The sequence below is a fragment of the Coccinella septempunctata genome, chromosome 7, assembly GCF_907165205.1.
Source record: "Coccinella septempunctata chromosome 7, icCocSept1.1, whole genome shotgun sequence".
In the NCBI taxonomy this organism is placed as follows: Eukaryota; Metazoa; Arthropoda; class Insecta; order Coleoptera; family Coccinellidae; genus Coccinella; species Coccinella septempunctata.
Genome location: NC_058195.1, coordinates 1,276,620 through 1,300,494, shown reverse-complemented (window position 1 = coordinate 1,300,494; position 23,875 = coordinate 1,276,620). Strand labels below are relative to the sequence as shown.

Here is a 23,875-nt window from a genome sequence, read left to right as displayed (position 1 = left end):
TTGTTAACGCAAATGGGGATTTTCTAAACGCTGATCGCTGAGACCTACTCGAGGCTCAATAAGACCTTCGAAGAATTCTAAGACTCGCTCATTTTCGCATGCTGAATACATTATAGAGATATTATCTAAATTGGTACCTTCGCGAACTTGTATCACAATAATGATACATTATTCCTTATTTTCTTATGTAACGTGCTCGTTTTTCCATTCTATTTTTTCAGCCATAACGAATAGCAAATCGCTCGAGCAACATCGAAAGTTACGAGGTTTTTATGCCAATGAAATGTCCTCAAACGAATGAGAGTAATGATCATTATATTTATACGTCTTCGAATTGAAATTGATATAATTGAGGAGTTCAATTGGTTTTTCATCAATTAAATGAGCATAATTCGCATAATGAAGATAGCCACGAAAGGCGAATCTATGGGCTTACTGTTTGACATTTATATTGAACGGACATAATATTCTATGGGACAAATAGAAACTTCACATTATCAACATGAGAGAGATCTGTGTCAATCGATGACAGATTGAGATATAGGTTAACGTCAGTTTGATGGATCCGATCACAGAACAGGGTGTTTTGCATCTATTGGATTCTAAGAATACAGTTTTTGGCCTCGGTATTTGCGAAATTCATTTTATTGTTTCTTTTTATGCGAATCGGTCCGTAAAGGTGGATCTCCTGGCCGTCCTAGATGAAAATCGCCGTCCTGAACGACACTTCTCAATAACTCAAGCCTCGTATCGTGACAACGTCAGATCGGATCGAGGTTAGCCATCAATCGACACGTCACTTTCGTGCGTACAGGCGATCCTTCATCCGTTTTATCGATTTTCGGAACGGTGGTTGAGGTGGTGCGTTCCAGAGACGCGTCAAGGATAAACCGAGACGCGATCCCGCGATACCATCGCGGGAATTACGACCGCCGGTGGTGTACGAGGACGTAAATCGTATCGATATTCGTCGATTTTATGTCGGTCTATAAAATCACGCTCTCGGGTTGTAACGCGATCAAAGTTGTACTTCCCCACGTGTTTCGAATCCTTCGGTCACGTTCTTCGAGCCGATAATCCGCGGTTGGACCCGCGATAAAAGTTATAAAAAGACGATAAAGACTTTGTATAGTGAACTTTAATGCTCGAGAAGCTAATCGGTGTTTTAACAAGGATAATTATAAAATGCATAACTGTAACAGTTCGTATCATCAATTTAATGCTAATAGGGACGCATTCATATCGGAACACAGCCTTAGACGGATTAATCTGTGGTCCAACATATATTTGGGGGTTATGTTGATGACGCACAGATTGGCCCCGTCACGAAAGTGATCCGAGGACTTGTTCAACACGAAAGGAATAATTAATAACAAGAAAATGTCTTCGAGAAACAATCAGGCGAGGAACAAGTTTCGATTAAAGTGTCACTCAACGCGCAAAATTAGGCGCTAAAAAGATGACGGACACGTTTTTTATCGCTGGTGCGGCCGACCGAGCCGAGGTCAGAGAAAGAAGAAGACGAATCGTCTGTGGATATTCCGACTGTTGATGTTGATTGATGGTTGGCCTCCTATTCTGGGAAAAACGGATTTCGTCGAGCCAGATGGGATAAAATCGAAGGCGAACGTTGCCAAGTTTGAGTAGCACTTCAAAGGCGGCTGAGGTGATTGTTGGCAGGATTGTGGGTTAGGTAGAGTACGATATTAATCATAGAGCGCGATTGTTTCTGTGATCGTGTGGGAGTCGGTAATTGTGTAGGTGCTGCATGGGAGAGGAACCTTAGGTTTTAGCGTCGAATAAATCATTTCTTCGAAAAGGATCGGATGAGTGAATCGTAAATTTAGCAGTTATATACGATGAAATGTATTGCACAAAGGGGAAACCCAATTTACGGTCCGAAATACTATTCTGAATCAGGTGATACTGTTTTGGATGGTTTGGAGTTTCTAGAGAATGATGAGTCCAGAATCTGTCTAGTCACGAGTCATCAAAAACACCGTTTTTTTAGAAAAGGAGGTTGTAATTCAGGCAACAGGGACGGAAGATGAGATGACCGAGGTTTTCTGCCAAATATTTTATACGAATGTCATTTTCAAATCCAAGGGATCCATAAATTCCAGCGATTTAGAGAATAAGCTTAATTGAGTTGTCTATGATCGTCATTGACAATCTGATGTGACATTCGATAAGCGAGGCGACTGGGATATTTGCATAAAAGCCGTGAAAAACGGAAGATTGATGGTGTATAGCGTTTTGATTGGGAACAGGAAGTCGATGGAATCATCGAAATGCCTGGTGGTGATCAAAATCAGTTGGCAATTAGGCTATGTTAATTTGGGCTTGAGTTGCGACCATACTGTAAACGTCGTCATCATCTATACGTTACGTTGAAACAGCGCAAGCTTATCCCTGGTTCTATGGACGGCGCGAGAACTGTCATAAGTCATAGAAGATAAATATGACACCTGTTTGACAGTTAGATCTTCTTCTTCTACCGGTAAACTCAACCTTGGTCCCTCCATGCCGAAGCGCGAAGGTGCTAAATCGATCGAGGCGTTGATTTCTCAATTACTCGACGGGCAACGACGTCGATTTATCTCGCGGTTTGCAGCCAACGGCAGAATATTCGTTTTTAGAGACCCACGCGCGTTTCAGAAGCGACGATCGTTTCCCAGGGACACGGTTGTTGAACACGCATCAGAGGCCTCGCCACACACCCACACTTCCGTGTAATCCGAAGGTGACAAACATCTGGTAATAATCCGCTTGATAAATATTTCTGGTGGCCGTTTTGCGATTCCGATGACCTAAACACGTCGATTTTTCGAGAGGGTTTCACAATTGGAAGTTTTATTTTGGATAGCGGCTGTCACCTAAGCCAGGAGATGCAACGTTCTGCCGCGAAAAACCCTAATGGGACGAATTAGATAAAAACCGAGGCCAAAAACACTACTCTTCTCTCTTCTATGAATCGAATCGGTAGTGTCCACCCCTGTCTGTGATCGTTTCTAACGTCTCTTGTCAATCTGACGTTAACTTGCATTTTATTCTGTGATCGTGGATTTGTTTACTTTTACGTTTGGCGAAGGTCAAAAATCTTTATTTTCTTGGGCCTTTTTTGGTCTTTTCCTATATGTCCCCAGGATTTAGAGTGTTAAGAGCACCGTTATGACTTTTTTCGTGGTTCTGTGGAATATGAGGTATATAAGTCTTTCACCGAAAATCGAAGTAATATGCAAGCCGAAACGGGTTGGCTCCCGTCGTGTCGCCAACGAGACGCCCGCTGCTTCTTTACGGGGCTCGTCGGCACGTCACTCATAAGATGCGACGTGACGTTATACTTAACAGCCCGAAATCCCGAGTCACTCCATCCCGCGGCGCGGTTAATCGAACCCCGAATCCGATCAATCGGACCGTTTACGTCCGAATCGCGATCCAAATCGCCGTGTCGGCCCCCGTTAACGGACGTAATTTAGAACGCCGAACGTTTTGGTCCTTCGGGCCGGATTTTCGATCTCGTCGAAGCGGCTAATCGGAATTTTTCCCGCCTGTTCGACGATCGTACTTTTTTGTTTTCGTTCTGAGCGTTGCGGATTAATGAACGCGATGATGATTTTTACGCCGAGACATTAATCATTTTTATCTTGGCACCGCTTATTGGCAGGTAGTTTCGTTGGGGAGACACGATGCTGGTGACTCAATTATCATCGAGAAAAAATTTCTCCGTCTGTTATCACTAGTTCTTGACGGTGGCACATGGAGGGTACTGAACATCATAAAAAAAATTAGATCGGTTCTTGAGTAACTTCAGAATTGAGGGGTTTCTGTTTGAAAGACGAAAAATAAAGGCTAGTGAAAGAGAGTGAAAGCTCATTTGTACTCCTAATAAGTTTTAGCGACCTGCTGCAGTCATCACGTAACGTACAACAATCGGCATCATTATAGCCGGCATTGTATCCTATTCAATTACTTCATCTCCAACGGATCCAATTGTTGGTCTGCTATCTTCCAACCCGCTGTCGGTTAAAAGTGTTCGTTTCTATCGGAATGCTCGATATTATCAGTTTATCTCGAGTAAACAACGAAGATATATTTGGAACACTTTGATTATTCATTAAATCGAATTATATCGAATCGGGAGATCTTCCTCACAAATGTTTAAGATGCTCAGATATCTGCACTGATTCGAAATTTCGATATTAAACGATTGATTGGAATGTCGTAGGTACTTAGCAATCTATCAAGGAAGGGGTAAATATCGCTTCAATCTGAATTCCGATTTGACGTACCTGACAGGCTATCGTGGAATACCTCGAACGTCATGTTCGAGAATGTTGTGTCAGGTTTAACTCGAGAAAAACCTTCATTATCAAATGTTTCGCCTAATGGCTACCCGGTAAAATAGCCGCAGGTATGAGAAATAATTCATTCGACGATACAACAACGTTCGATATAATCGAATAACAAGTAAATTATTCTACGGTAATTACAGGTCATTACGGGTAAGAACAAGTGGGGAGTTTTAACGATGAGAGGTTGGCATTTCGCGTTTGACGTTCCAGTGACAGATAAGGCTTTTCGATAAGAGACCATAGAATGAGTAATGAAATTTCGGAAGGCTATAAAAATGATACGATTTATTGCTATGCTCCTTGTTATGGAGTACAGTTGCAGAAGATAAGTCGATCTTACGTAAACGTATTGAGAATTAATCCTTGCGTATATGGAAACAGAAGCTTCTTCTTCGTTTTAGTAAATATTTTCATTCACCGAGCTATTCTTGGTATTCACAAATTCCGAACATCATCTGCCTATGGATCTGACGTAAACATAGACCGTTTCAGGTTTGTGTTCTTCTCAACGCCCCACACCGTTCAATTTAACGACCTAGAGGTAACACCACAGAATTCGCATTACGCCATATCATTAACTTCGAAATTATCGGACGTTACCATTAGATTCCCAGAAAAAAAATGCGGGAAGGTCAGAATGGTTGTAGGAAAACCGAGCGAACAACATGTGTTTCACGGTTTACATTCTTTTTAATTAAGCAGGCCATTACGTCCAATTCCGCGAAGCGAACCAGAGAGTTACAGCGATAATTATCGATGGTGCAGTCGATCACGCGATCATAGAAACTCCGTGCTTCTATAGGCCCCCGAGCTTATCGGGGAATCGAGGATGATTTCAAGATATTTACGGTTTTATTGATATTCGATAAGGACATCGAGTGTCGGCAGTGTCTGATGTCGATCCACGTGTCCTGATGATAGCAGGCTGGTAGATGGAATCAAAATGTATTATTTGAAACTTGTGGTTTCTTCTTTGTAACCGAAGAGTAAATAAAATTTGCTCCAAACACAGAAGAAATCATGAAAAAAATGCTTCAAATTCAATTCTGTTACATTATTCGATGATTTTTTTGTCAAAATATGGAAATTCCTGTAATTCTTCTGTGTTATAACATGGAATATACAGAAAATAACGCCTTGATTTATGGGGAACGATGGTTTCCATTTTTTTTTCAGAAATTTACATGATATAAATCAATATCTCTATTCCCATTCTTCCAGAAAACGATTAGATTGTAATTTTTTGTTTGGGAGGAGATGATGAAGAATAATCCTTCAGCTTCAGCATAGAAACAACGAAAACTCAGCATTTTCTCACGCAGAACTCAAATTTTCAGAAATCGTTTAAAAATCAGCTTTCTTCACGAAATGAGTATAAAATGAACCTGCACCAAGCGTAAATCTTATGGGAAACCGATGAACAACCACACCAATTCCTCGAAACGCCAAATAAAAAATCCTCGTCGTGTCACAATGATCTAACGCACTCGGATCAGAGGCACAACTCCGAACGCACCCCCGTCTCGAAACCACAGAGTCGAAAATCACCGCCGCGTTCTAAAAAACTCTATCGTCGAAGGCTGCTCGCGTCTAACTGAACCGCCGCGTGCACGTATGATTGAATATGTACTGAATCGGCTGAAAAGTCAACGCCAGACTGTACACTCGGAATCCAACTTCTAACCAAACTTTCTGGGTCCGGGCTCATCGCAGGAATTAGCCCCGATCCACGGTGAGTCACAGAGTTTTTCTGCTGGCAAGGTGAGAAGGGACGCCGGCCAGGTAGAAAACGAGATTGAGGAATGCATCTGTGGTTTTTGGCGACGTGCATCTTCTCTCTGTTTAGATGGAGCATGACGGAATGAAGTAGGAGATTCTGTGACGCGATTCAAAGAAAAATGTATACTGGAGTTCTATGAACCTTAATCACAGAATTTTCAATGGGCGCACAGATGGATGACCTTGGGCGTTTTCCGATATGGCGATTTTGTCTTAGTTTTACGTGACCAACTCGACTTCTTAATGGAAATCTCGTTTATGGTCTTTACGCCTACGACCTTAAGAGGGGACCTTCGCGTTATCCGAATGGATTTTCACACGTTTATCGAAATCCTGAGGACGAATGAAAAATAAAATTGCTGAAAACGCGACATAAATCCGCTTTTATAAGGCGATATGGGTTAAGCGTATGCAGTGCACTAAGAGGTGAACGTTTTATATATATGGAATTTGGTTATTACCATTTAAATGCTAAATCGTTAAGTTGAGGTTGTACGGACGGTGTCACTTCTGACGGACAGGTCTGTAAAACGAATTTTTTCAGATATCTGACGTCTGGCACTTTCAGATCTCGAATATTTGAAGCGGACTTCGGGTGAAATAAAATTTGGCGTCTTATCTGAACTTCGGTAATTAATTGGGAGGCGAATAATTTAGGAGAAACGATAATTATAAACAAATTTGGACCCATAAAATTTCCGGCCGAATTGGCATAAGTCGATAAGTGAACCCCCGCCGTTCTACTTCAAAACGGCCGCTGATTAACCGGCCAATTAATCTTGGTAATGGTCTTGTTTCAGCATTTTTAACGTCGAGCTTATTAATGGCCTCCACCTGCTCGGGAATTGGCCAGTATGTGAGAATCTGTGACTAGTTCCCATCTACTAACAAGAGCAAGCACAATTTGCCAGTCGAGATTTATGGATCTGTGTACGACGAATGACGATACAAGCATACACAGAGATGTATCGAAGGTAAGTCGAAAACTCTATGATAAATCACTTAAACGTCAAAAAGCGTTCGTATTCTATGATTCGCGGAGCACGGTATAAATTTTCGCTCGAGCACAGACCAGAAGAGTGTCCGGCCCGATTCGTATGCGTGTGAAAGCGCCGAAAATCAATTATTTCTTGAAGCTCGCCCCGGTGGTCCGAGGCATTATAATAATCGCGTTTCATTATGTCAATAACTTCTTAAGGTAATGATCGCCTGCCCCGACGTTTCCCGATAATGACGGACACCGAAAACTCCTCCCAGAGGCATCCGTGCGAAACGAGGTACCTTCGCGGATCTCGTTTAAAAATGATCGAAAACCGCAATTTGGACGCCTCGATTGATGGGGTACAAGCGCCAATTTGGTAGACGTCGCGAGAGAGGAGCAGTTTTCGCGTAAAAGGCGACTCGGTACATAATTCGACGATGGAGTATAGGTACCACGCCTCGTGGTTCTTCTTCTTTTTGGCCGAAAGTCACGTAGAGCGGAGATCTTCGGCGTCTGTAACGTTTACCGATGGGCGTTGGGGTTAGGTGGTTAATTTCAGCGTTTTTTTACACCGTGAATCGTGCTCTGTGACACGGAAATTGACATGATCACAGAATAAACTTCCACCTGACGTTTCTTGCGGATGACAGTTAACGTCAGTTGGTCTTTTCCATAGACATAGAGACATATGGACTGAGCAATGCCAGCATGAAATTGGCTATTTATTAGAAAGAGAGAAAAGCTCGTCGGGACATTACCTTTCTCTTTTTTGTTCACATAGAGGTGAGTATAGACCAATCAGAATTCTAGAAAAAGACAACTGCATTCCCGACGTGTTTTTCTCTCTGTCACTTTTTTTGACCGTATTTCATGCATAGATATAAAGGGAAGGCACAGTCCATGTCTCTATGTCTATGGTCTTTTCGACGGAAGTGAGGTTATCACCGATAGTAGACAGGGGTGGGTAGTGCCGATTCGACTCATAGATCGTAAAGTGGCGTTTTTGGCCTCAGTATTCATGAAATTCATTTCATTATGGATTTTTGAGGCTGATGGACCCGTGAAGGTGGATCTCCTGGCATACTAGTTACTTTCAACTCTTCGTTGGTTTCGGAAATCAGATTTTGACAGGTTTCTCCTCGTTAACGTCAAAGGTTTGTGTCAAAGAGATGTCATTGACTTTTAGTTCAATCGTGATTCGAAGCTACCTGCGATGTTGAATCGTTTATAAAGGCCTTGTATAACAATCGACCATATGACTTTTAGCGTTTTTTTTTCCACCGTGAATCGTACTCTATGACACGGAGATTGACCTGAACTAGCTGGCCAGGGGATTCACCCATTGAACTTTCTTCAGTTCAATGGATGCACCTTAACTGGCCGATTTGAAAATGTCAACGAATCCACGATCACAGAATAAACTCCCACCTGACGTCTCTTACGGATGACAGTTAACGTCAGTTGGTCTGTTCGACGAAAGCTAGGTTATCACCGATCGCAGACAGGGGTGGGTAGTGCCGATTCGACTCATAGATCGTAAACTGGTGTTTTTGGCCTCATTATTCATGAAATTGATTTCATTATGGTTTTTTGAGGCTGATACATTCGTAAAGGTGCATCTCCTGGCATACAAGTTACTTTCAACTCTTCGTTGGTTTCGGAAATCAGATTTTGACAGGTTTCTCCTCGTTAACGTCAAAGGTTTGTGTCAAAGAGATGTCATTGACTTTCAGTTCGGAACGTCATAGTACAATCGTGATTCGAAGCTACCTGCGATGTTGAATCGTTTATAAAGGCCTTGTATAACAATCGACCATATGACTTTTAGCGTTTTTTTTTCCACCGTGAATCGTACTCTATGACACGGAGATTGACCTGAACTAGCTGGCCGGGGGATTCACCCATTGAACTTTCTTTAGTTCAATGGATTCACCTTAACTGGCCGATTTGAGAATGTCAACGAATCCACGATCACAGAATAAACTGCCACCTGCCGTTTCTTGCGGATGACAGTTAACGTCAGTTGGTCTGTTCGACGAAAGTTAGGTTATCACCGATCGCAGACAGGGGTGGGTAGTGCCGATTCGACTCATAGATCGTAAAGTGGTGTTTTTGGCCTCAGTATTCATGAAATTGATTTCATTATGGTTTTTTGAGGCTGATGGACCCGAGAAAGTGGATCTCCTAACATACTAGTAACTTTCAATTCTTCGTTGGTTTTGGAAATCAGATTTTGACAGCTTTTCCTCGTTAACGTCAAAAGTTTGTGTCATTGACATGTCTCTCTATGACATTTAGTTCGGAAAGTCATAGTACAATCGTGATTCGAAGCCAACTGCAATGTTTGACTCGTTTATAACAATCGACTATATGACAAAAAACATGTAATTCGCCGAATAACATACAGCACGACATAGAACGGTCTGATTTATTTTATCGTAGCTATCGAGATCCAGCACTTGTCAACGTCAAAAATACGCTACCGCACCTCACCTCCCCCCACCCTCTCCATCGAAGCCCGGTTCACCTCGCGCGATTCTCGGCCAATAACAGCCGCGTAGCGAGATAATAGGCGCTCGATTCTCGCAAAAATCTCCTTGCACGTCGAACGCCGAAGCAATAAACATAAACCGACGGAATAAATTGCTCTTATTTATTACTTAATTAAATTTGTAAATGCCCATGAGGTGACCCATTTCGCGGGCAGATAAGGAGGGTATTACCATTCAGCGCGCGTCCACCGGCAGCCTTAATTTATGCCGAAATGGTACTTTATGTACTATCGCAGAAAACGGGTCCGCATTCGGTATTATCGCGATTTCTTTCCGCGGAAAAGCGTCATTTGAATGAAATCATAATCGGACATGTGCGTTACTAGAATCTACTGTTAAAGTCGAAGACCCACCCTGTATAGTGTGGTCCAACGAAAACTTCGCTTTTTCGGCTTTAAAATGTGGAAAAGGTTATTTAAGGATTCCTATGATTGTTATGCGTGAAACACAAGATACATCGGACAATTTCCTAGTATTGAAGGTCGTATCCATTGCTACATGACCTAAGACAGCCACGTCCCCAGCTTCGTCCCTTTTATGCACCCTCTTCTTGTTCCCGACTGAACAAGAAACGTCCAATTTGGCAATAAAAAAGAAAACTGTCCATTCTCCTTCGAATAAAATGAGAAAATATTCGATTAATGTTGTTCATGTTGTAATATATTCACATGAAGAAGAAGAAAGGCAAATCTCGTGTCGACGCTCGATAAAAAGCCATTCTCCGAGCCCAACGACCAACGTAAAGTGGCCTATAGACGAGCAACCTAGTTGACAACTTTGTTGTCAACACGACGTGTTGACAACCAAGTTGAACGTCTGTGGGCCGGTTGGTGGCTGATATTCCTTCAACCTCGTATGGTTTACAAGCTCGTTGACAACATAGTTGTCAACTAAGTTGCTCGTCTGTGGGCCGCTTAACGCGTCCGTTCGAGCTTCATTCAATTGCGTGCGAACAATTGTCGCATTCCGAATTCCCAGAACATATCCGTTCCTTTTTTTTTTATCGTCGTTCCGCGTTGGCTAAAAATACGACAAGTCGCATTATCCTCAATTATTTCCCGTTTATCGTTATTAATACGATAACGTTCGGGCTTTTTTTCTTCGGTTACGAACATCGTCGGAACATAGAATCGTCCGTCGTTCGTGGATGTAGCAGAATTTTTACATTGCCATTTCGGTCGAGCGTTACGTTGTGTCGATTCAGTTTTTGCGATAGCGTTCGCGTGTTTGCGATATCGCAGGGCGTGAACAACGACCGATGTAACGATGTCGTTAGTTGTTGGTTGGAACACAGAAAACGGCGTTTCGAGGAATATAGAATGGTTCGAATGAATCGCGATAAATTTGTACATGGATCAGGGCGTGGGCCGTAACTGAGGTGTATTAAAATGATCGGATGGTATATACAGGGTGAGACTTTGACTGGTACGAATATTTTAACAGTAGATTCTTGAGGTCAGAAGAAACACTTTTTTCCTTTACCATTTTTTTCGAATCGGCTCGGTTTAAAAGATACAAGCTGTTGAAAAACCATAGAAAAATGTCATTTTTAGTTCTATCTCACAAACGGTTTTATCGAATGAAATGAGTTTCGGAATATAGTTTTTCATTTATTTGGTGAATCTTTTTCGAACACAAGATATCACTCACGTCTTCCAGTTTTCTCATTATGACCATTAAGTACCATAAAAATACATAAAATTCAAGGACTATTGAAACTAAGCTGGACGCTTTCTAATGAATATTTGAACGTTTTGTAAGATGAAAGTATTCTTCATATTTTCTCGAACTATGAGCAGTTTTCGAGTAATTTGTTGTTCAAAAATTGAAAAGTATCTGTGAAATCTGAAAAAATTGGGTACTTCGGCTGAATACAACTCTGTTTAAAAGATACACAGATGTATAGTGTCAAAGATTCAGCTAGTTATTCTGAAGGTTATTTTTTCATGGATGGCACAGCTTATTATGAAAACTTAAAATGGCTATGTATATCTTTTTATCAGGGCCGAACTGGTGCTTCTTTTGACCTCAAGAATCTACTGTCAAAATATTTGTATGAGTTGAAGAATCGCCCTTTATATACTAGCTTAAACCCACAACAAATCTACGACCACAGTGTGACCACATTGACGAAAGTTAGATTACCATCGATCACACACAGGGGTGGGTAGTACCGGGTCGATTCGTGGATCATAGAGTACTGTTTTTGGCCTCTGCACTTTTGAGGTTTATTTCAGCAAGGTTTTTCGAGGCAAATCGGCCCAAAAGGTGGATCTCTTAGCCTACTAGTTTCGAATCGAGCTGCGAAATCTCAATACGCTGAAGGTTTCCTGTTGATATCACATCGATCGATGATTCCGAAATAATTATAGCCTATAATCGGGCATTTTCATTTCTAAACCTCGAATAAATAGAACGAGCTTTGATTTCGAGTCGTCAATCTCCACGATCTTATCGTTGCAACTCGATAATGATAATTTATTTCGATATACGTATAGGATATAGGAATGCATCAAGTGAGCGAGCGTCTATACGGGTATCGTTCAAATTAATCCGATTAAATTTCGGGTATTTAATGGTCGCATAAAAGAGGAAATGGGATATACCGTAAGTTTTATGGTCGGGTTATCTCGATTGTTATTAGCTAATGGTTTTTTCAGTGGGAATCGAATTAAACTCGAACATTCCATCGGTGAAGCTGAAGTATTGAGGAGATTCTTCGAAATTTCAGCACATTGAGCAACTTATGGATCCATTTTGTTTGTTCCATTGAGTAAGGTTGAATCGATGTTTTCCACCAATGAATTATGTTGAATTCTAATGAATTCATGAAAAATTGATGGTTCGAACAAATGACTGAAATCATGAGCCACACTCCAACGTTTCGCTGGGGTAATAACATCATCAGGTGATAATGCACAAAAGTTCGATATTCCAGTCTTTTTATCTCGATAATTGGATAGGAAAGAACGTAGGCGAAAAAATCTATGAAGCTCGACGTAAATTAAACGCGACGCCCGAGAAAAAGGAACGTCTTAATCGCGAGAAATTTCACAAACGGGACGCTCGATTGATGTCCGGCAATCAGCGGGATCTAGACGACTTTTTGCCGTCTAATGAACGCCGTTAATGGCGATTGTCGCGTTTAAACTGGTCGTTTTTTATCTGAAAAACGGGCGGAAGGCGGATTTTTCACCTGTATCGATCAGATTCGATCGACGTTCACGTGATTTTCTAGCGTCGAAATTAATCGGAGGTGTAATTTAATCGTACGAAAACGCCAACAGCTGAATTGACGCTACACTAGACCGTTAATTAAAAAAAAATTTCGCAACTCGGCCGATTAAGAAGCGAGCTTTGATAGCGCGTTCGAAAAAAATAATAATAAAACGATAAATTAAAAACAAAACAGAAGGTCGCGCGCCTCGCCCCTCAAATTAGAATCTCGCGTGGCCATAAATCAAGAGCGAGATGATCGAAGTGTCAGAACGGGCCGTGGAAACAAATGACTAACGTAATTGCGAGTTTCGATGGCTAGAAACAGATAATGGCCGAAATCGGCGCGGCCCTGATCTATTTTTCACGGCCACCCGCGTTTTCTTGATGTCGGCGACTGAGAATTTCGCATTCGAATTGGCCAAGAAATCCTTCCTGGGATTCAGAAACTTATACCAGTCCAAAAACAACAGGTACTCTTCGCTCTGTGACCCTGTGACGCTCTGTGAACGGCGCCAACTTCACTTTCGGTCAGTTGACGTTAATCTATATGTCGCATAGATAAGTAAAATTAATTTCCCGTGTCTGATGAATGCGGCGGTAGCGAATTCAAATGCGTAGTAGTTCAAACGCATTGTAGCTGAGATGCCTCGTAGTTCAAATGACCGGTAGTACAAATGGCCAATATGGCACAGAACAAAACGCGTCGTAGACGCAGACAGATAATTTTCCTTCTGGATTCATTCGTCTCATTTGAATTTTTGGTCGATCGGAATTGACATCTTCGTTAGGATTATTTATGATGGGGAAAAGAAGACGCGCGCTCGGCAAAGGACGAAAACTCTAGAGCTACCGAACGCCCGTATCGAAATCCAATCGGGGATCCTGTCAAAACAAAGATCGATGTCCGCCCGGGGACCCATTAAAACCAATCAAAACTATACACACAGGCCGAAGGCGATGCGATATCTCAAGGTATCGCCGCTGAATATTCATAAGACATGAAATAACAATTCCCGAACACCGATCATTAGTCGAATATGGAGAGCGATCGACCGAAATTAGAATATACGTATCGGATACCTCTTTTTCGACCATCTGCTGCGTCCCAATGCAGTCTTTCGGATCGTGTTACCATTATAATGCATTTATGCTCGTCAAATTAATGTTTTTTGGCTTAATTCAAGAGAAAACTGAGCCCAGCTGACAAATGGTTTCTAGGTTTCTATATTACGACGTGAATTATCGACTCCATAAAGTGATAATAATATGTCACGTTCTTATCCAACGGTAGTGTAACCAATAGAGCGGTAATATCGAGCAACACCTCCGTACAACTTCTTATATCGTCAATTAAATCTAAATAGAGCCGTGTCGTCGATAAGAACACCTGGAAGGTTGAGTAATTCCCTAGCGGACGATCGGGAAAATCGGTGGCATTGCCAATAGACGCATTTTACCCGATGGCAATCGGGTATGGAAGGCCGGCTGGACACTTCTTTGGTCGCGTGAGCCGGCCGGCCGTCCATTGGTGGAAGCATGACCAATCGGGGTGTGTCTCTACTTGTGTCGGGCGTCCTTTCACCTGCGAAATTAACGTTCAAAACGTAATTTGCGAACGAGCCATGGCCTCCTTAATCTCGCAGTCGCGCACCAGATCCGCACCGTTATTAAATCTGACGAGGAATTTCGTTTTTGAAGGTCCGAATTCGCTTAAATATACAAGGATTCTTTGGAAACGTTTCGAGGGATGAAGATGGATTTATCCTGAAGTCGAATATATAGCGCACGATGTCACAACAATGTAATTTGTAGGCCAGGAGATCCTTCACTTCGGACACCGACACTTCTCTATCGATTACGATACTATCCACCCCTGTCTCTGTGATCTGTGACAAACTCACTTTTGTCAAGAAAGTCAGACGTGGCTTTATTCTGTGATCGTGGATTTGTTTACATTCGCCAGGAGATACTCCATTTCGAACACTAACTCTTTTCTCTTTCGCTGACGTTAATACTCACCCCTGCCTCTGTGATCTGACAATGAACACTGGTTAAATCTACCCGATATCGTAAAGAATTGATTTAACAACAGCAAATGACTGTTATTGTCAAGGGTACTTATGTTTTCGTCAAATTCTGTATTCCCAAAATTGAGTCAATCGCCCCTCTATCTAGTAACCTAGTGACGAACACCCAGACGAAAAGTGTATGTGGACGTAAAGTACTTGCTTTCAAAAATAGTCGACCTAACCTAACCTAAACTAACCTTTAACCTAACCTAGTGACGAAAAAAGTTTGCGGACGAAAAGTACTTCCCTTCAAAAATAGTCTACCTAAGCTAAACTAACTTAACCTAAACAAACCTAACCTAAACTAACCTAATCTTATGACAAAGAGAGTTTACGGACGAAAAGTGCATGCGGACGAAAAGTACTTCCCTTCAAAAATAGTCCACCTAACCTAAACTAACTTAACCTAAACAAACCTAACCTAAACTAACCTAATCTTATGATAAAGAGAGTTTACGGACGAAAAGTGCATGCGGACGAAAAGTACTTCCCTTCAAAAATAGTCCACCTAACCTAAACTAACTTAACCTAAACAAACCTAACCTAAACTAACCTAATCTTATGACAAAGAGAGTTTACGGACGAAAAGTGCATGCGGACGAAAAGTACTTCCCTTCAAAAATAGTCTACCTAACCTAAACTAACTTAACCTAAACAAACCTAACCTAAACTAACCTAATCTTATGACAAAGAGAGTTTACGGACGAAAAGTGCATGCGGACGAAAAGTACTTCCTTCAAAAATAGTCTACCTAACCTAAACTAACTTAACCTAAACAAACCTAACCTAAACTAACCTAATCTTATGACAAAGAGAGTTTACGGACGAAAAGTGCATGAGGACGAAAAGTACTTCCCTTCAAAAATAGTCTACCTAACCTAAACTAACTCAACCTAAAGAAACCTAACCTAGTGACGAAGAGAGTTTGCGGACGAAGTGTATGTAGACGAAAAGTAATTTCTTTCAAAAAATAATCGGAAATTAGTACGTAAAATTTCGTTTTTTGTTTAGGTCGACGAAAGAATAAATTTCATAAATGCTGAGGCCAAAAATACTACTCTATGCTCCACGAATCGAATCGCTATTACCCACCCCTGTCTGTGATCATCGGTGCTAACCTAACTTCTGTCAAACTGACGTAGATTTGTTTACATTTGCGTTCCGTAAACGTCGAAATTTTTTGTTCATATTTCCGATTTGGCTCTGGTTGTTGGGCACGATCGAATATCTGATGAATTTTTCGTGAAAAATTGCGATTATGTCGTTTCTGTCGATTTCAGTAGCAGAATTTATTTAAAAAATAAAAAAAGCACATCTTCTGGCTGATTGATTTCGAGAGGTCTACACTTATCCACAATTAAAATGCCGGATTTCGTTATGCTACGAACGTGTCCCTGTATACAGAACGCCTCGGCCGCAAAGAAGATCATCGTGCCAGGCCGAATGCGAATTTCAAATGAACTAATTACGAGGAAGGTTCCGTTTCGCCAGTCAACGGGCATAATTTTCCGATTTTCATTTATTTATGTTGGCAGAAAGCCGATCGCGAAGGGTTATAAAATTAAATTGGCAGGCCTTACGTGGTCGGTGGTCGGATATTTATCATGACGTTCTGCAGGAGGCGACGCTGTATCTCGCGCAATGCCTATTTATTAATATTTCGACGTGGCCGATCAGAAGGATTCTCTCGACGATGCCTTGCAACATGGAAACGTTGTATTGCGGTGGATATTAGTCGAGTTGAAGTTAGGTGGAGAGTATTAGGTGGAAAAACTCCAAGCATTCTTTCTATTCACTTGCGAGACTTTCTGTAACCAGGTGAATCGCATTATTTTAAGCCGAGGCAATCGCGTGGCTGTAACACGTGACTGCTTTCACACTGGTTTATTTCTCATCTCATCCTGTACACATTAAGCTACCTTACACATAATTTTTCAATCGGCCTCAGCATCCTGGCATATTTCAGCACGAGTGTTTGCATTTCCAACTTCTAATTGAACGAATCTTATCATTCATGACCAACTGAATGGTTTTTCAGCGACTAAACAGTCGGTAGAACAACTTCCACATTCTCAAAAGCCCTTAAAAAAGGCTACCGAGTCTCATCTCTCGACGCTTCTCACACCTCTCGTTGAATAAGTCAAATCGCCTGTCGTTTGTAAAAAGCTCCCCCGCCCTCAGCAAAAAACCGGGCCTATCTGTGTGCAAAGCTAGCCGATATTTTCCTGTACGGTATTTTATTGACTGTACGGACGTTAGATACCGATATTTATTACGCGGGGTTTTTGTCGCGAGTCGAGAAATGAAATATGCCGTCGATGCATCTGGGACTTCTTGTACGTGCCTCATGGACGTCGTAGTCGGTGATATTGCGGCATTTGTAATGGGCCGCGGGAGAAGTATATATATATGAGGTATGTACTGCGTACCGGGGATCGCCGTACGATGAAACATGAAGGTTCGATGTTTTACATCGGTCGAGTTATGCCGGGATCGAGAGTAGTAAATCTTGATAAATCGCTCTCCGATCTTCGTCTGAGGATGGACGAATGACTGAACGAAATCTGACGGATTTAAATCCGGGGGATCGGTTGGCCGCTAACTTGGTCCTCCGCGTCTCCTGCGTTCTTCCAGGAATCAATGAAGAGTATCAAATTATTGATATTGAGACATAAGATCATAGTGATACGCTCGCATAATATTTCGTAGTAAAACGCTAGCCGAGATATCATTAGAATAATTCAAGAAAGGAAATGAGCAGAAAATCAACAAACCTCACTATCAAAAATGAAATCGAAACAATATAATAATCTGCACCAACAAATTAATGAGCATGTAATGTACCTAACCCCTCTCGAGCCCACCGCGCGTCTCTTATATATCAAAACGCCCCGGTTCGAGACCCTTCCGACACGAGCGAGAACAGTAGCGATGTTCCCGATATTTTCGAGGGGCGGCAGGGATGTATTCAGAGGATTCGGTCGTTATAAACTATGCTGTGAAGAACATTTTTCATCGGGAATGAATGCCGCAGATAGGGGTCAGATTCACCTTCATATCAATTCATTTCATGACGGTCAAAAACCCTCTCCGAATGGAACAGTATTTTGGACTGTTTTGAAAATGTTAAAATTGGTTATCGTGGGTTATCCTCAGAGGTTAGATATTTGCCGTCGTGGACTTTTCAATAGAACTTTCCGAGCTTTACAAAATTGTACTTGATTATTTTCCTCTATCACTTATATTCTACCCAGCGTCGGCCAAAAATACCTACAATCAAGAGAGAGAAACGTTGAAAATTGTTCTCTCGAAATCTGTAGCAGATACGACAAAACTATACTTCATTCAAATTTATTTCAGCAGTCGGTTGGCCATGAAATAATTTTCTCAATTTTTTTTAACTAGAACGAAGTTAGGCACTCATGAAATGTCGTTAATGTCATAACGCCGTTACCACAACTAATATCAATTTTTATTACGAAAATGCCGAAAGTGATTGAAAAAAAGATAGGGTTTCAAGAAGTGCTATTTAGAATTCAGGTCCACTCATTCAAATAGTTACACCCTGATATTCTAAAATCTACAATACGTCAGACGGTAGCGAACATATTCAATGTAAGAGAATTTATAATGTTTCATCTGAATCTAAACGACATATATTTCAGCTGGATATTTCCACAATCAGAAAGATTGCGAATGAAGAAGATGACAAAGAATTTCCTTCTATTGGGAGAGAAAAAGTGGTGGCATTTGGGAATTTTATGTTTGAGTGAATTAATGCGAAAAGTTTACTACAGGATTTTCGATAAATGTCATCGGACAATAAGTTCCCTAAAATGGATTTCTCTATTTTTCATTTGACTTGTCCTATACAATGTAAATGTCTTAAGGTACTAATAAATACCTATAATTATTATTATTACATCAATGTATTAGGATGAATAGCCACAAATACGCGCAAGTTGCCCTGTTACTTGTTTATTCATGTGAAAGTTTTGTTCAAAAGTTCATCTTTATTGAAACTTCCTTTGATTCCTTTTACTTATATTGTTGCACGATGATTTTTGTTGAAGAATTTAACATTCTTGTAGTTATCTGTTAATTCCTTCGGGAGATACCCATTCCCAACCACTGCATCATATGCATTTCATCTTCGAGTTAATATTTTTGAAATCTACAAATGATGTAAGCCAAAGAAGATAACGAACATTAATTCTCCTCAAGCTGGTGCATATTATGATATTATACTGATCTCTTGTATTTTCCATGCAAATAACAGGATTTGGTATGCCTTCAAACAGTTTGTATAAACTTCAATTATGTTCGTCACATATTTTCCGAGGAGATTCGACATTGTGATAAAATACGTAATAACAAAAACTTTTACGTAGAACGGGCAACATAGCGTTGATTTAAAACCCAAAAATGTTATGACAAGCTTCATAACCCCACATTTTCGTACTATACAGAGTGAAATGTGTCAAATCTCCATGGACAACCGACTGCTAAAATAAAATTGAATGAAGTATACCTAAGGATATTGACCAGATCGACATCATTTTTGTCGCGTATAAGATTCCAAAGATACGGAATAAGTATCCGCGAAAAAATAAAACGCGCAACCGTGACATTTAGAACGTGAGGCCATATCCATCGGGAGTAGCGCGAAAAAAATACACATAGTAATAATCGAAACCGATTTGTCTTCGCCTTGAACGATATTCCGCGATATATGGTCGATTTCCCGGGCCCCCGGACCCGACCGCCCCCCGCCTCCGGGGGCGTCCTCAATAAATTTCTCGGCAACGGCGATAAGAAGCGGTCCCTCCGTTTTTATCAATTAGCGTCCGCGGATTATGTCACTTTTACGGGTTTTTAATGGTGGCCGAATTTGCGCGCAAGGTGAATCGAGATTGCGGGGTCCGGGCGTTACTCAAAAGCGACCTACAGCAGGACGCGGTTTTCGGAATGGCTCGTAAAACGTAGGTGCACGTAAAATAGCACTCGAAACGGCCTGTTTGTCTTCGGAAAACGCCGAAGCATAACATGCATGATCACCTCTTAAAGCTGACAACCCTGTCTCGCGAAAAGTTGCTTCAGAATTTCCAGACAAGACAAGAGGTTTTACCAAGATTTCTTGTCAAGAAAACGAACAATCTTGCCCCGGGTTTCATGAAGCTTGATCGGGGAATCAACGCTTGATTGACGAATAGACGTCAGTTTGGTTTCAATCGATAATTCAGTCATGATCATTCAGAATATCATTCTCGCATCAAATTATGATGTTCATACGTTCATTCAAGTATTCTCAATTGCTGCGTCCTCGATATATTCAGAAATGAAAAGGTTACAGTGATTTCGTTCCAGAAAACGAGTGACTGTCAAATTGTTGATTGAACAACCAGAGTTTTGATTGAACAATCAAAATTTCACGAAACCCGCCGTTGATATATCTTTTCTAACCATGAATACGCTGAAACGTGTCTATTTTTGAAAAAGATAACGTATTCTAACATGAAATACCTTCTTCTATTTATTGCACACATTTTTTACTAGAAAAATTTAAATTGACAAAAATTAAGGAAAATTTTGTTGAAACTCTATTTGGAATCTAGATTTGCATGAACTTTCTTTATGCTTATGGAAACATAATTTTTTGGCTTATTTGTTAGTTTCGCCGTTGATACTTGTGTCCACCTGAATTTCGAAAGAATAACCGAATTTCTTTCTGTCAGTATTGCCACTAGTACCTACCACTACCTTGCAGTGGTGGATGCTGCTGCTTTTTTTTTACTGCCGCTTTCGCATCTACGGTTTCAGATTCAGATTTATCATTTTCACTTGCATTAGTCGAAGTCGCTTTAGTTTCACTGATCATTTTATATTTTTACTAAAACTTACGTTTCTCTCTATTGCTTGTTAGTGAATATTGTGAGTCAGAATCGGAGGCAAATGGCTCAGCAGACGTTTTTTTTCCTGAGGAGTTGTCACTTATGGTGAAATAAGACCACCACTTTGTGATAATCAAGAGTAGGTATGGAAAGAAGTTAAAATTCAGTTCAAAGCCGATTGGACGGGTGATGACGTAGAAGGTGGCAAAGTCAAGTTGAATTGACAGAACTGGGTCTATTAGCAGTGGCGTATCGATAGATAATAGTAATACGTAAAGTTATAAAGAAGATAATTTGAAATAACTTCAACTTTTGTGCCAAACCGTTGTTATTATTTAACTTGCACTGACTGATTATATGATAGTTAAGCCAATGCACGCTTGTGTGACGTGGCGTGTAAAGATTTCAAAGTTAGCCGAGTATTTTCGATGTCCTATTGAGGCTTTTTTCAAAATTTTCTTGGTGATAATAACTTCACTTTAACGAAATCGTATAAAGATTGCAATTCAACATTTTGAGTTCGCCAGAAAACAAATAAATATCAGTGAACCACCAGATTGTCGTATTAGCGCGAAACGCAATGAAAAATTCGACAGGGACAGAGGAATCACAGGTGTCACTGTCGCTGTCACTTCTTGATATGTCAAGAAAACGTCAATAAAAGATTTTTTTAAATTTCGTGACCTTTTCTCAAGATAAAACAAGAAGTTTGTCATCAAGACGAGAATTCTTGTCTGGTAAAACCACAGAGGCGCCTCGCGTTCCGTCTCCTCGAACCCAGCCCAAACCACAGAATTCCAAGAACCGAACTTTCGGCCTGTCACCCGGAGGCAGTACCCCGTCGCTGCGAGATCGAGCATCGTGCGAATCTCAGATAGGATCGTCCAAAATCAACATACGGAACGCACCCCAGGGCGGTCGAATTCTATGTTCCAACGTCCGAAGACCGTCCGGATAAGGATCTACGGGCACGGACCACCGCGGAACTTTGGTACGTAATGTGACTGGCAAATAAAACGAGACCGCAGTCCGGTGGTGTTGTAAATTACAAGAAGACGTCCGTGAAGGGATACGTTACATCCGAGGGAACGAAACGATAATTGATAGCGTGTATGCCACTCTGTAAATCGTATCGGATACGGTAATTTTTTTCGTTTTTTTTTTTTTTTTGATATCGTGAGAGATGAATTACGACTTTTAAAGTTTCGCCTTTATGTTTTCATCTTGTGACCGGGTTGTGGTTCTGTCACCGGAGTTAAGATCGAGGTCTGTGTAAAAAAAAAAAGGAGGAAAGGAGAAGGATTATGGGTTTACATAGTGACGTAATGGTAAAACAAATGGAAAGGTGTTAAATACGAGAATACGTATTCAAGTCTTGAGATTCACACTGCCCAAACATCGAAGTGGATAATTTGCATATACAGTGTTGTCCAATGAAAATGTGAAACAGCATGTTATCTTTCATTCGAAGATCGACTCTAATGAAAACAATAAAAAATCCTCAAACATCTATTTCGATTAACCGAGCGACATCTAACGAACACTCAATGTATTAGTAAATAAAGCATACAAGCTACGGGAAATGGCTTCACATCGAGGCAGAGATCTACGGGTATAAACGAGTTTATTAGCGTAGTATATCTATTCTCTACCAGCGTTCCGCCTAATACGAAATGCTCAGGAGATGTGTTCACGGTCGAATAACGTTGCTATCATTAAATTTTACCCGGTTCGAGTTGATTGGACGCTTCAATTGAATTTGAAATGAAACTGCTCCTGTTGGGAATCACGGGTTCAAATAAATCAGCAGCGCTTCGCGTTAAGTCCTCCAGTGGCGGCTCTCCTATAGAGAACGGTAGGGATTTCCTATCTTCTCGACTCTGACAACCACCTTGATAACAAAACAGTCTAGATACTTGTTCATTTTGGGTTTGGTCCAATTTTGTTGAAATCTAATGAGCTGTAGGGTCCATTTAGGGTTATCGGTTGCTTTCTCAGTTGCTATATCAAAACCAGATGATTAAAAATCTCCCTCATTAGCCGCCAGGTTATTCATCGTGATATTCTTGAAGCGTATCACCAAATATGCAGAGTCTTAAACGTTCACAGTCGTTTCCTCACCTGTAACGCTGATAAAGAGGCGGACGCTGCGTCGATATACGGAGGGATCGGTTCCAAATTTCCCAATTTGTATGCAATTATCTCTGCCGATATCGATTCGTTAAAAAAACGAGGGGAAATTCGATGGCCGCAATTCCCGACGATCCGACGATGCCTCCACCCCCTCCCCCCTTCGTAACAGCCGTTATTCAAGCAAATGAACGTACTTAAAAGCGGTATGTTAAATGCAAATCGCGGAATTATAAAGTGGGAGATAAGGCGGTCGGCAAATATGTTCAGAAGTATTTATTTATCTCGGAATTTACATAATGATATTCCGTACGAGGCGCATCGGGTAATATCGATGGACGTAGACCGAATTCGAAAGGGTCAGATTGTTGGTTACGAGGAGAACATCTTTTATTTGGTTGGTTGAACTAGTGGGCTACGAAATTCGTGAATACCGAGGCCATAAACACTACTCTTCGCTCTCAAACCTCTCAAACCAGACAATTGGAAGCGGGAGTGCCTCAAGGATCGGTACTTGGACCTCTGCTTTACGTAATATACGTCTATGATATCCCGAAGAATGCTAGAAATATGCTCACCTTGTACGCAGATGACACAGGAATAGCGTTCAGACATCGACGCCCAGAGATCATGCACCGGAGACTGCAGGAAGCCATAGATGAATTACTCAAATGGTGCATCAAATGGAAAATCCAAGTCAATGGAAGAAAGACTCAAGCAATATTACTGCAAAAGAGAAGATTGAGGATGGAAGAAAACCTTGAAGTTGATGGAGAAGAGGTTGAATGGAAAAATGAAGCAACATACCTAGGAGTGAAGCTTGACAGAGGACTTACATGGAAAAACCACATCAAATGTGCTGTTGATAAAACAAAAGCCGCAATGAGTAAACTTTATC

General features: G+C 41.1%; 2 protein-coding genes across 14 annotated transcripts in view; one reads left to right on the top strand and one right to left on the bottom strand.

Moving 5' to 3' along the window:
- LOC123317596 (dorsal root ganglia homeobox protein) overlaps nt 1-23,875 on the top strand; it is a 139,356-nt gene that overhangs the window by 30,303 nt on the left and 85,178 nt on the right. For 10 of the 12 annotated variants that reach the window (XM_044904201.1, XR_006538193.1, XR_006538195.1 and 7 more), the window contains one exon: nt 6,935-7,108. The gene's annotated coding sequence lies outside the window, so the exon portion shown is untranslated. Of the gene's footprint in view, nt 1-6,934; nt 7,109-23,875 lie in introns of those variants that run through there. The other 2 variants (XR_006538191.1, XR_006538200.1) reach the window with 2 other exon arrangements.
- LOC123317590 (cGMP-dependent protein kinase, isozyme 2 forms cD4/T1/T3A/T3B) overlaps nt 1-23,875 on the bottom strand; it is a 66,111-nt gene that overhangs the window by 28,070 nt on the left and 14,166 nt on the right. The window contains exon 1 of one of the 2 annotated variants that reach the window (XM_044904181.1): nt 5,747-5,951. The exons of the other annotated variant lie outside the window; for it this stretch is intronic. The gene's annotated coding sequence lies outside the window, so the exon portion shown is untranslated. Of the gene's footprint in view, nt 1-5,746; nt 5,952-23,875 lie in introns of those variants that run through there. 2 annotated transcript variants of the gene reach the window in all.